Raw genomic sequence first — 14,111 nt, forward strand, 5'->3', positions numbered from 1 at the left:
TTCTGGAGGAAGTCAAAATAAGATTACATAGAATTTAAAGTCATAGGACCAGATAAGACCATATAAATTGTGAGTGCATGTAAGGAAAAGAAAAATGCTGATACATTATTCTGTATTCTGATACATTATTCCAAGAACTGAGATATTCCAAGATATTCCAAGATTTTGAGGTTGGGAAGGGGAAAAAGAATCAGCAAATGAGATTCAAAAATATCTGCCAGTGCAGTTGGAGAAAAAACGGTAACATCTGATGTTCTAGAAGTGAAGGAAAGTATTGCTAAAAGGAAGGTGTGGTGATTTTTGTTGATGGAGATTAATAAGTGAATAGTGGCTTTAGCAAGATAGATGTGGTTGGCAGCTTTGTCATTCGATTTTCAGTGGAGTCATTGAAATTAAGTGACTCAATAGAAGAATGAAAAAAGAAAATAGAATTAATTAGAATGAACATTTTTTTTTTTTTTTGAGAATGTTTGCCTTTTATAGAGCAGATACGCTTGGTGGGGAGCTGGAAGTGGATGGTGACTGAGGGTGAGTTTTTATTCAGATGGGAGACAAATCACCATGTTTGCGGGTTGATAGGAATGATCCCAGTATAGACATTAAGGGAATTTTCTCAGTCTTTATTTTCCTACTACAACAGATTTGAAATGGAATGAAAACACATTTGGATAAAGGTAATATTATCTACTTGCCTCCAAATAGAGAAGTTGCAATTATCCATAAAGAGTAAAACTAAGATTTTGATTATACCACTTACCACCCTCCAAAGAAGGAGGATCTTTGTCTTTAAAATCAGGAATGTAAGAACAATACTCTATGGGGGTACTTTATAGTGTTACTGGGCTATTTTTGTCTTTTAAGAAAGATAAACTGATCTTTCAATACTAAGAAATAATAAATTTTTAAGAAATAATACTTTTTTCCCAGATAAAATAATGTCACAAATTATAGTTAAGTTTTTAGGAGATAAAATAAGCAAGAAATAGGTCCATCTATCTCAGGTTCTCTTCTCAAATCCTCCCGTCTAGCCAGATCCCATCTCTCACTGCAACTTCACACATCTTACTGACCAAGTTCTGTATTCTTTCTAAATGTCAATACGTTTTCAGGACCTTTGCAACTCAAGAATGTGTGCTTAGGGGCGCCTGGGTGGCTCAGTAGGTTAAAGCCTCTGCCTTCGGCTCAGGTCATGATCCCAGGGTCCTGAGATCGAGCTCCGCATTGGGCTCTCTGCTCAGCAGGGAGCCTGCTTTCTCCTCTTTCTCTCTGCCTGCCTCTCTGCCTACTTGTGATTTCTGTCTGTCAAATAAATAAATAAAAATCTTTAAAAAATTTTTTTTAAAAAAAGAATGTGTGTTTATACAACTCCCCAACTCCTTTCCCCCACTTTTTGCATAAAATTAGTTCCAATGTATTTTTCAGAAACTCCCTGACAACAAATCTCTTCTAAAATTGTTTCCTAGATTAGCACAGTCTGTTCTGACCACATGTCTGCTTCATGTTTTCTAGTCACTTACCCTTACAGTGATGCACTTGATCATTTGCATTTCTTGGTGGGCTTTCCCTAAGAGCTTTATTTTGCTTTCTTATAAATAGATGAATGAGTGATACTTAATGCTGATGAGTGAAGAATTCCATGTTAAGGTATTATGATCAATTTATAGACACAAAATATCTGCTGGGCAGCCACAATCTAAATTTTCCCCCATAAACTGTCTTGGGAAGTGGGTTTTTCATCACACAGAGGTTTAAAGGAGAGATTAAGAATGGTTCTAACCATCATTGTACTGAGAAAACAAACAAACAAACAAAAAAATCCCCAAAACTCTCAAGAATAATTACTGGTCTCAAAGAGCAATGCCCTCTCCACGGTTGCAACGACACTCATTCATTTGTTCAACATTTATTGACCATATCGAATATTAACACTGTGGGAGGTGGCCCAATAGGAAATTGAGAATTGAGAAAGTCTCAATCACGACTATCAGAGAATTAATTATGAGGAAGAAACACATTATGCCTCGTTGCAGCCACAACTGTTAAGTCTTATAATAATGATGTAAAGGACTCGATGGGAAGAGAAAAATGGGGATTTACATATAATAATCATAATGAGGCACCAAAGCTTCCTTGAGAAAATGACACTTACCTTAATTTTGAAGAATTAGCTGAAGTACAAAACAATACAAATCCCAAAAGAGAAATATCTCTACAGGTAATTAATTCTTTGTTCTATATCTGAATTTACACACACACACACACACACACACACATACAGAGTGATAGTAAAAGAGGTTTGTGTGTGTGAATGTGTGTGTTGAGAGCTGGAGAGGAAAGGTGTAGAGGAAGCTAGAGGGATTCTCAGGAGGAATCTTATGTATGTGTGCTGAGTGCTTAGGGTGTCCTGAGCGCTCTGGGGAAGAAGTCAAAGGATTTTTAAAGAGAGAGTGGTAGGATCAGGTTTGCATCTCTGAATGCAGCAGTGGGGGCTGGTTTGGAAAGGCTGGGCATACATCAGGCACACTCTGGGACTCCTGCAGTTAGGAGGAGTTAGGGCAGTAGGAAAGAACCAGGCATTCTCTTCAAAACATGGACGTTTTATGACTCAGTCCTTAGGAGAGTAAAAACATGTTTTCTTCTCAAGAAGTTTCCTTCTCAAGAAAAAAACAAATGAGATCTTCCTCTCTTCTTTTATAGACTATATTAATTTCTTATTTCTGCTCTAACAAACTACCACTAACTAAGTAGAAGAAATAACACAAATTTATTTTATAGTTCTGGATGCTTGAGGTCTTAAATGGATCCTACAGGCTAAAATCAAGATGCCCATGGAGTTGTGATCTTTCTGGAGGTTCTAGGTGACAGGCTTGCCTTTTCCAGTTTCTAGAAGCCACGTGAACACCTTAATGCATGGTCTTTCTTTCCATTGTCATCATCGTATCTCCTCTCTCTGATTTTGATCCTCTCACGTCACTCTTCTAAGGACTGTGTGATTGTATTGGTCCTACTCAGATAATCCAGGATAATCTCCCCATCTCAAGATTGTTAATAGCATCCACAAAGTCCCTGTTGCCATGTAAGGTAACATTCAGATCCCAAGGATAAGATGTGGAAATCTTTGGAGGGCCATGATTTTGACTAGCACCCTGAATATTTGTGAGTTGCTGCCACCTCTACCAGAGCTGTAAAACTATGGATTGTTGTATCAGAATATGCTTTACATGAGCAGCTTTCAGTTATGTATGTTAGTGAAACACTGGGGTCAAAACATGTTGGTCATTGAACAGGGTTTGTTTAAAATACCTCCTAATTGAATTTTGCTATGCAGATTACTTGCAAGTAAAATCCATGCCAATAAGTTATAGTAGATACCAGAAAATCATTCCTTTTTTTCCTCATCTATTCAAAAATCCTTACATTAAAAGAAAACCTGAAAATTATTATTATTGTCTCATCTTCTCAATAATGAAGTGGGGAATATTCATACTCTTTGTATTAGCTTGACTTTGCACATAATATAACAGAAGAATTGAAAAATTAAGATTTGCTCCTTGCAGAATCAACACCAACCTCACTAATGTTCTGCTCTAAAACTTGTGACTCTCTTTTCCCTTTTTTTATTTAACCCTCTCCCCCTGTAGGGGAAAAAAAAAAATCTTCTTAACTGTACTATCTGATTATGCTGCTTTCATTCCTGACATATAATCAGAAAGGATTACTTGGACTTCCTTAACCATGAAAGCAAACAAACACTACCAGTAGTCCCCAAAGACATTCTCAATCCTGCTGAAGAAAAAGAACAGATTTAGGTCTTAGCCTTTCAAAGTCATTTCTTTTCCTGAGCTCATGTTTATCTGAAATGAATACGGTTTGAACATGTTGGCTATGATATGGAATATGGAATATGGAATATTTTGTTGGCGATGTTACCAGGCAGGTAGACTTAATGATTTAAGTTTTATAGAGTGCCCTCGGGGTCTTTCTATTTATGGAATAAAGAACTCAAACATTTAGGTGCTCGTTCTTTCTTTTTACATGTATACAGGCCCTCTTTTAGCCTTGGGAGCAACAGAGATTTATCATTTTCACACTTGTTGAATAAAAACATCCGATTTATTTGTTGCATTTATTCTCTTGGTAAGCTGTGCCTTTATTATGCTTAGGTGAGCTGATTTGTAAGATACGCAATATGATTTCCTTATACTGTGGCCCAGTGCTACAGTGAATTAGATCCTAAAATCAGAAAACATACATCTGTCATTGGCTTTGAGAAGGGTTTAAAGAATCATTTCCTGGCAAATCATAATTGCTGATAACTGCTTATTTCATGCAAATTTTCACACATGTAGGACTATTAATGTGGCACCGCCCTCAATGAAATCATACAGCTGCTACTGACAGGGCAAAATTGCCAACAATAGGATGCATCTTAATGGTCTGTGTAGCCAAATCAGTGAATGAAACTATCCCATAGCACCAATTCAATTTCATATAGGAGAGGTTGATAAAAACAAAACCACAGAATCTTATTAATTTTTATTTAGGATTAATTATGAATGCTTTTAATCAGAAAACTCCAATTTTAAGTGTGTTCCACAAAGGTTTTAGAATGCTTATCTCAGGGGGTCTGATTTAATTAACAACCTTTCTTATATCTCTAGTTTTGAGATATTAAAATGAAACAAAAATGATTTCTCTTTTCTATTGAACTTTCTTGAAACATTTACCTATAATGAAAGTAGTCACATCTAAACTTGCTTATGACTATATCTCTATTATAATGTTGATGTTTTAACACTAGAACAAAAAAGAATTGTGCATATGCATATGCATGTTTTAAACATATATTAAACTCAGTATCTGTAAGGGTGCAGAATTGGTTGACTCCTAAGGTAAAGACCAAATAACTGCTGTATATGATAGAAATGAATTTCTCTCTCTGTAATTGTCCAAATTTGAGTAGTGTGGGGAGGTTTTGTAGCTGCAATTTTGGAGATTTAGTTTCTTTCTTGTTCTACCATCCTTAATACGCATCTTCCACTTTGTAGTTTAAATGACTCCTCTAGCAATATTAGCAGGGGAGAGAGAACAACAGTGGAGGACACAAGGTTTCATTTTAAAATTGTGACTACGGGACACCAAGCTGGCTCAGTCAGTTGAACGATTGACTCTTGATTTCAGCTCAGGTCATGATCTCCAAGTCATGAGATTGAGCCTCATGTCAGGCTCTGCACTCAGCAGGGAATCTGGGAGTCTCTCTTCCACACTCTCCCCCTCCCCTCACTCATATGATCGCTCTCTCTCTCTCTCTCAAATAAATAAATAAATCCTTAAAACTGACCAGAAAGTTGCTCCTAACACTTCTTCTCACCCATTGGTTAAGAGCTTAATTATATGACCACACGTAGCTGCAAGACAGACTAGGAACTAGAGTCTTTAATATAAGCCCTTCTAAAATTAGAATTTCTATTACTGAAGAAAGAAGAGCAGAATGGATATTGATACCCAATCATCAGCCTCTGTCGTATACGCTAACATTACTTTAGACTGCTTTGACAATTACTATTTGGAGGAAATCCAAAGACATAGTATAATGCCTATGAAAATTTTATCCTTGCAAAAGAGAGCTGTCTTGAGCAAATTCTTCCTATCGTATTTTCTTCCTTCCTCCCTTTCCCACTTTCTTCCTCCAACTTCCTCCTATTTTATTATTTTATGAGCTTCTGTATGTCAAGTATTGCCTTATGCACTGAAGTTCAAAATCATTTCCTTTCTCACATAGTCATATAGAGGAAAACAATAAATTAACACAATATGGTGTTATTTTAACAATATACTATAGAGATAGGGAACTAAGTCTTCCTAGGTGGATCAAGAAAACATCACCAACAGGTGCCACTTGAATTTGATCTTCAAAATGGAATATGAGTTGGTTGCTACATGATACTTGGCCCAGTATCTTTTCTTCTTTTGGTTGAGTTTTCATTCTACCTAAGGACTTTATTGAGAGCTATCAGGATGTATAATTGTTAAAACACAAATACTTCATCTAATGGAAATATCTATCAGGCAGAGGAGCAATAGAGAGACATGCTTTTAGTAACTAACCCTGAGAAATTGATCCTGCATTCACTCATTCTGATCAAAACATTGAGGAATATGCTGGAGCTATTACTAGGTCCTTGTCCCTTGAACATAAGGCAAAAGGAGTATCAACACTGGACAGGAAGAATCAGGAAAGTATTAGAAAAAAAGAGCAGACAGAATGTCTGAAGAGGTCTTCACCAGGTCTAGATGTGCCATGGGTACTCTGCCAGGACTCAAATGCAAAGGATGCTTATCCTTCTAAGAAAGAGAGCATGACTTTCTTTTTCTCTTTTCCTTCCTTCCTTCCTTCCTTCCGCCCTTTTCTTCCTTTTTCTTTCTTTCTTTGATTTATTTATTTATCTATTTATTCATTCATTTGAGAGAGAGTGTGAAGGGAAGGGCAGAGGGAGAGGGAAAGAGAATCTCAAGTAGACCCTTGGTTGTGTGTAGAGCACGATGTGGGGCTCTGTCTCACAACCCTGAGATCATGACCTGAGCAGAAATCAAGAGCTGATTGCTTAACAAACTGAGCTGCCTGGGCATCACAAGTATGACTCTTTATAGTCAATTTTCAAAACGTTGAATGCTTGTCTACTGCAAAATGAACAAAACAAAACAGAAGTAGACTCAGATACAGGAAACAAACTGTTGGTTGGGGGGGTGGGTGATAGAGCACAGGCACAATAGGGGAATGTGATTAAGAGGTACAAACCTCCAGTTACAAAATAAATAAGTCACAATGATGTAACATACTGTATAGGGAATATAGTCAATAATATTGTAATAACTTTATATGGTGACAGATGGTAAGTAAAATTATCATGTGGATCATTACATAGTATATAAAAATATCAAATCACTATGATGTACACCCTAAACTAATAGGGTATTTTATGTCAATTATATGGCAATTAAGAAAAAAAAAAGTCCTTTTGTCATTTGCTTGTATCTGTTGGTAACTCTCAATCAATCACCATTGCTCTGCTGAAAATTACCCACATGGAAGTTTCATATTAAAATGATCAGCAAACTTCTATAGAATTTGTAGATGGAAACTTACCCTTTATTTAATATTATGTTTATTTACCCAACACTATGAATTTAAACACAAATGTTCTAGTCAACTTGTTAGAGAGATATTTCACCTAGAAAAAAGGAGTTATATGTGTTTATAATTAAACATTAGTTTAATTAACTAATTAAACATCAGTTTAAAATGTTCATGGTTAACATAATTAAACATAGAGTAAGACAATCTTTAATAATCCAACAATTGAATAATATATGCAAAATAAAGCATAATGATTGATTTAGAGAGGAAGTGGAAAGGAAGAGGGTGTGATTAGGGAGGGGGGCTTTTAATTATAACAAAGTTTTATTTCTCAAACTGGATTGAGGATTGGTACATAGATTTTATAATAATATCCTTTATATTATTTTGAATATCTAAAAGTTTTCCCAATAATTAAAAAAAATCATATATTCTCCCTCTCCTTCTTTCCTTATTTCATTTTCCAGATGTTCTAGGAGTTACAAAAAAAATAGCATGGAAATAGTAAGTCACTTTTTTTAAAAAAGATTATTTTTATAATGATTTTAAAATTTCAATATTTACTAATATCAATGAATTAAATTTTAAAACAAAATAAAATATAAAATTAAAATAAGAAAAATAAAGAAAATAAAATAATAAAAATAAATAAAAATAAAATTAAATAAATAAATTAATGACTTAATATTAAATAATTTAATATTTAAATTTTTAATATTTAAAATAGTTTTAAGTTTTAAATATTTTTTAAAAAGTGAGTAAAGGGGAGAGACAGAGAGAGAGAACCTTTAAGCAGACTCCCACTGAGCAGGGAGCTTGAGGCAAGAGGGCTAAATACCATAACCCCTAAAATCATGCTCTGAGATGAAACTGAATTTGGAAGCTTAACCCAGTAGGCCATCCAGGTTCCCTGAGAGTAAATCACTTAAAAAATTTTTCCAATCATTCATTTTATGCTTGAATTGGATTCATTTGTTTCTTCATGTTTCAGGTACTTCTGAATCCATTTGATCAATTCTGATGTAAATATATCATCTTTTTGTTGTTGCTGTTGTTAACCATCTAGACAATTATTTTGATATACTTTATAATTTATAAATTAAAAGACATATTGTAGAATTTTACTGGTAATGCAGACAAAAGTGTGCTTCCTTACTCTCTAAGGGTCAGTTTGGATGAAAGTAGTGATTTGAATTTAAGGGCCTGAATTTTCTAAATAACTGCAATATCTTTATTTTACATTGCCATCCTAGATCAGAACAGTGATAGGCCTAGTTCAAAAAGAGCGTATAGTTTCTATTTTCATTGCACTGTTTTCATCTTCTCTCCTCAGCTGAGAAACCATAAAATAGGTTATAGTTGCTTACAACAAAGAGATTACTTCAGTGCTAAGATAAATGGGTCATGTTTTGAATATTTATGAAAAAACTGTACAGATAGTGGTATTTTAAGTCTATTTTCTTATATTAAATTGTGAATTATAGTATCTTTCATAATATCAAAAAGAAAAAAAGCCCTGTGATTTCTACCTATATTTATTTCTTAGGTGCAACCCTACCTGCGCTTGTACCCTCGTAATAGGTACCTTTCTAAGTTGGGGCTTTTGGGGAAAGAACTGTCAGAACTTGTCCTAGAGCCATAAGACATGTCAGATTTCAGCCATTTCTCTGAGCTTATCTTGGTGCAAAGCTTGCATATTTGCATAGTGACCTTTGCAAAACCAAACAAAGAAGGTGACAGGAGGGTCATTTCCTAAGCCCAGCTAATGAACTGATTATCCCCCAAAGCCTGGTAGTCTGAATAACAATGAAGAGTGGAAAGTTCACTTCAAATCCTTAGGGGCAAAATAAATCCCTGAAGTAGATTTTCAATAAAGTGATTGTATATTTCAAGTATTTTAATTGTTTGTTATTGAACCTCCCAGTGCCAAGAGATCAAATTGTTTGCCACAGAAAGGTATTATCAAGTCTTCAGATATATTTTAATTTTTAATTTTTTGTCTCTGAACTATTGCTCTTTAAAGAGTCCTTTCTTAATGAAAGAGGAGAGGGTGTGATAAAGATCCTTCCAGAACACTTCTATTAAACAAAGTTTACAGATATTTTCACTTAAGTTTATTTGTTTTCTAGGGCAAGTTGGTGTGTAAATGAATTAATTATATTTTTATTATTCTTTATGTATATGTTATTTCTATGTATAATTTCTGCACAAACCTATGGCATAATTCTTCTTGAGAGTTATCATTATAGCTGGTTACCGTGGAAATTATTTTGACAAAATTCCAGTAGGTATATCTTCCTCATCACAGCAAACTCAAAGGAGAAAAGATTTACATTTTGGAATTTTAAATTCAACTGGCACACTCAGGTTTTACACTTATCTATGCCTCCATGTTTGTTAGGGGTAAGGTCTAAACCAGATAACGAGTGATTAAGAAGAAACGATTTTACATCCTTGTGAGTTGACATTGATGTTATCTGACTGACTAATGTTGAATAATGTTAATATTAGTTGATTATTTTCAGTTTATATTCTTGACAACTTTTTGACCTTAATTCTTGGTTTGGCTAGTTTATTTAAACATCAGTCTGACCTAGTTAAAAGATTATCCATGAGTGTTTCACGTAAGCGATGCCTATGTTCCAAAATCTTATTCTGTAAGCTATCTAACTAACTAGCTAACTATAAATAAAAGATGAAAGGATTCATGGTTCCCAAGTATTACATCTATTTAGAACTAAAGAGGGGAGTGTAAAGGAAAGAAACATAATCTGGCTGCATTGACAAAGTAGCTTAGCCTTCCTTTTAAAAGTTCTTTTGGTACCTAATCCCGTATTTCCTCGAATTCCTCTTGAAGATGCCCTGTGGAACCTGCTTTATGTCCTTAATCAGACTGCACCTTACATTCAATGTACAATGAAATTCTTTCTGTGGTCCTCCTCTTTTAATTTAAATTCCCCATTTTCTGTGCATTCTTTTTTTTTTTTTTTAAGATTTTATTTATTTTTATGCCAGAGTGGGAGAGAACACAAGCAGGGGGACAAGGCAGGCAGAAGGAGAAGGAGGGTCCCCACTGAGCCTCAAGCCCAATGTGAAACCCAATCCCAGGACCCTGGGATCATGACCCGAGTTGAAGGTAGATGCTTAACCAACTGAGGCACCCAGGCACGCCTTCTCTGGTCATTCTTAACTATTCCTCACTTCAACTGATTATACACACACACACACACACACATGCACACACACACATATGTATATATATATCTCCCCCACAACCCTGTCTCCCAAGTTGGGAACCAATACTTTAAACTATTTATTAGCTACTTCTAATTGATTCAGTTACTCTCTACTCATCTGCTAAAATTATAGCTATTAGCTTCTTTCTCAAAGTTTCTTCTTCTTAAGTTCTCTTTCATACTAAAGGAATTAATACTCAGCTAGTAGTTTAGATGAAAAATTGCTTCTCTTTCTCCTTACCCACTCCTTCCTTCAGGATCAGATAAATTATCAAGTATTATCTATTCAACCTAAGAAATACTTCCTGACTCCATATTCCATTCTGTATTCCAATAACCATTAAATTAATTTTCTTTCTCATTATTTTTGAATTTTATTCAGTGCTTTTTCTCTATCTATTGAGATAATAATATAGCTTTATACATTTTTTAATAATTTGGTAAATTGCATTAATCTATTATAATGTTAACATGTTTTTATATCCCTGAATTAAATTGAACAAATACATATATAAAAGAGATGGATTTGGTTTGGAATATTTTATTTGTTAAAGCTGATTTTGGGGGATAGATTTAAAAAAAAAATTTTTTTTAATGTTTTATTTAGTTATTTGACAGAGAGAGAAAGAGAGGGAGCATAAGTAGAGGTAGCAGCAGATGGACAGGGAGAAGCAGCTACTCTCCTGAGCGGGGAGCCTGATGTGGGGCTTGATCCCAGGACCCTGGGATCATGACCTGAGCTGAAGGTAGCTGCTTAACCAATTGAACAACCCAGGCACCCCCAGGGAATGATTTTATTTTTTTTAAGATTTTATTTATTTATTTGACAGACAGAGATCATAAGTAGGCAGAGAGGCAGGCAGAGAGAGCGGGGAGGTGGGGGAGGGGGGAAGCAGGCTCTTTTCGGAACAGAGAGCCCAATGCAGGGCTCAATCCCAGGACCATGACCTGAACTGAAGGCTTTAATCTACTGAGTCACCCAGGCGTCCCGGGGGAATGGATTTTAAACTGTATGTAGTTTTCATGGGTTTGACTTTATTCAGTGTTTCTCATTCCTTTTGATTAATAAATTATTTTTTCCAAGAAATTACGCATTTTGTTTATTTTTCAAATTTATTGGCATAATGTTCTTTGATATTTTTTACTTTTGTTTTTATCTCTCCTTCATTGAATAAAACTGTGTTAGAATTACGGTCTTTTCTTAATTATTTTTTTGTCAGATAATTGTTATATACCACTTCAGACGCTCTTGGCCTGAAACATCCCTGGCATCTCAGGCTACTTTTTCCAGCTGCTACAGTGACCAGCTCTACGTGGGAGTTTGACCAACTTCAACCTTACAGTGCCTTGGTGTTTGTACTTCCTGCTTCTTGCTCAAAGGTTGTCTTTTATGCTGAGCTGTGGAGATTTGATAGGACCACATTTGGTACTTAAGAATGTACACCTGAGAATGGAAGACAAAAGGGCTAAGCCAAAACCCAAGAGTTATAGAAATCAGTAGATGCAGTTTATAAGGCTCCTGAGAAATGGTCCATGGAATCAATGAATTACTCTGCCCTGTGGCCAACTGAGTTTCACTCATGTCTCCTCTTCGGCTGCTTCAGTCCCCTTTCCCCCCTCTCTTTTGTATTCAGGGACCACATTTCCTAATAAAATGTAGAACAAGTATTCAATGTCTTAGGGCCTGCTTCCAGGGTAGGATCAAACAGTTTTTACAAAGAACCAACTTCTGGCTTTGTTAAGCCTCTCTGTCATAATATATTATTTTGTAAATAATAGTTCGTGACTTCTGTTCTTATATTTATTATTTTCTTCTTTCAATTTCTTTGAGTTTTATTCTTTTTTTATTCTAACTTTTAAAACTGAATAATTTGGGTGCCTGGGTGGCCCAGTGGGTTAAGCCGCTGCCTTCGGCTCAGGTCATGATCTCAGGGTCCTGGGATCAAGTCCCACATCAGGCTCTCTGCTCAGCAGGGAGCCTGCTTCCCCCTCTTTCTCTGCCTGACTCTCTACTTGTGATCTCAATCTCCCTCTCTCTCCCTCTCTGTCAAATAAATAAATAAATCTTTAAAAATATAAAACTGAATAATTTGTTAATTTCAGTCTTTCTTTCTAACATAGGTATTTGTTGTTGTGAATTTTCTTCCTTGTTATATACCACTCATTTATATTTCAAGAATTTTGGTATTTTGTATTTCATTGTTAAATTTGAAGTACTTTCTGGGTTTTATTTTGAATACTTCTTTGTGTTATTAAAAAGTGTGTTCTATTATTTCCAGATAAATGCTGGGTTTTATTTTTAATTATTTATTATTTTCTAATTTACATATCATGTCTGTTAAATTTAATTTATCTTTAAGATATCAAGCTTTGCAATTTGTTGACGTTGTTTTATGGCATAGCATGTGACAGTTTTCAAATATATTCCACATGTGCTTGTGAAGATATCAATTTTCTAATTGTTGGCTGCAGGATACCACATATGTCCTTCAGATTAATGTTGTTGTGTTGCTCAAATTTTCCATATCCTTATTATTTTATGTCCACCTCATCTCTCTGTTACTGAGAAAAATATATTAAAATCTTCCATTATGATGGTCAATTTCTATTATTTATGTACACATGGACATACATATATTTGAGACTATGCCATTAGCTATATCCATATTTATAATTATATATCATTCTAGTCTGGACTTTTATCTTATTTTTTATTCCTAAACTTTTTTTTGTCTTAAAGTTTCTTTTGACATTAATATAACAACTTTTTCACTGTAAAACATTTGCTTGGCAGACCTTTTCCTTTTCTTTAATTTTCAAATTTTCTGTGCCTCATTTTTTTTTCTCTTATGAACATCATTTAGCTGAAATTTAAAGAAAAATGATGAGGTAATATTTTTCTTTTAACTTGTGGGTTTAGAGCAAACTATGACCTTGAGGCCAAGTGAGGCAGGCTATTTATTTTTGTAAATAGAGTTATATTGGAATAGAGCCACACCCACTCACTTACATTTTCCCGGTTGCTGTGACAATAACATAATTATATTATCATGACAGAGACCAGATGGTCATCACGACCTGAAATATTTACTACCTGTCCTTTGACAGAAAAAGTTAGCTGACCTATGGACTAGTGAATTCATATTTATAATAATTGTTGATTTTTTTGGAATTTCTGTTTTTATTTGATTTGCCCATAATACAATTCTTCCTACTTTCTTTTGTAATTAAAAATATTATTCTAATTTTTTTCTGTTCTAATAAATTGGAAGTTATTACTTCTGTTTCTGGTTTTTATTTGTTGTAAAATACTGTTGGTCACACAAAAGTACAATATTAGTCAATAGATCAGTTTTCCTTCAGATCAATAAAATGATTTCAAAATATTGAACTCTAATTACCTTCTTTACATTTTATATATACTTGTTTCAAACTTGTAGTCCAATTTGTATTTTTCATGAAAAATAGACAATGACATGTTTGCTTGTTCTATTTATTTATGCTTATCTATACTATTTTATCTATACTTATCTATACTGTTTTGTAACTCATCCTTCTTGTGTCTCATGCCTTCATTCTAGATTCATTTTATTTCTTTTTGATGTACACACGTGATCATGTCTTTTACTGCTGATGAGAATGCAGTATTTTTAATGTTTTTCTTCTTAAAATTTTGACTACTTTGTTTGTATGTATTTAGAAGTGAATGCTGCTTTAGTTTGATAACTATTTTATCT

The sequence above is a fragment of the Mustela nigripes genome, chromosome 3, assembly GCF_022355385.1.
Source record: "Mustela nigripes isolate SB6536 chromosome 3, MUSNIG.SB6536, whole genome shotgun sequence".
In the NCBI taxonomy this organism is placed as follows: Eukaryota; Metazoa; Chordata; class Mammalia; order Carnivora; family Mustelidae; genus Mustela; species Mustela nigripes.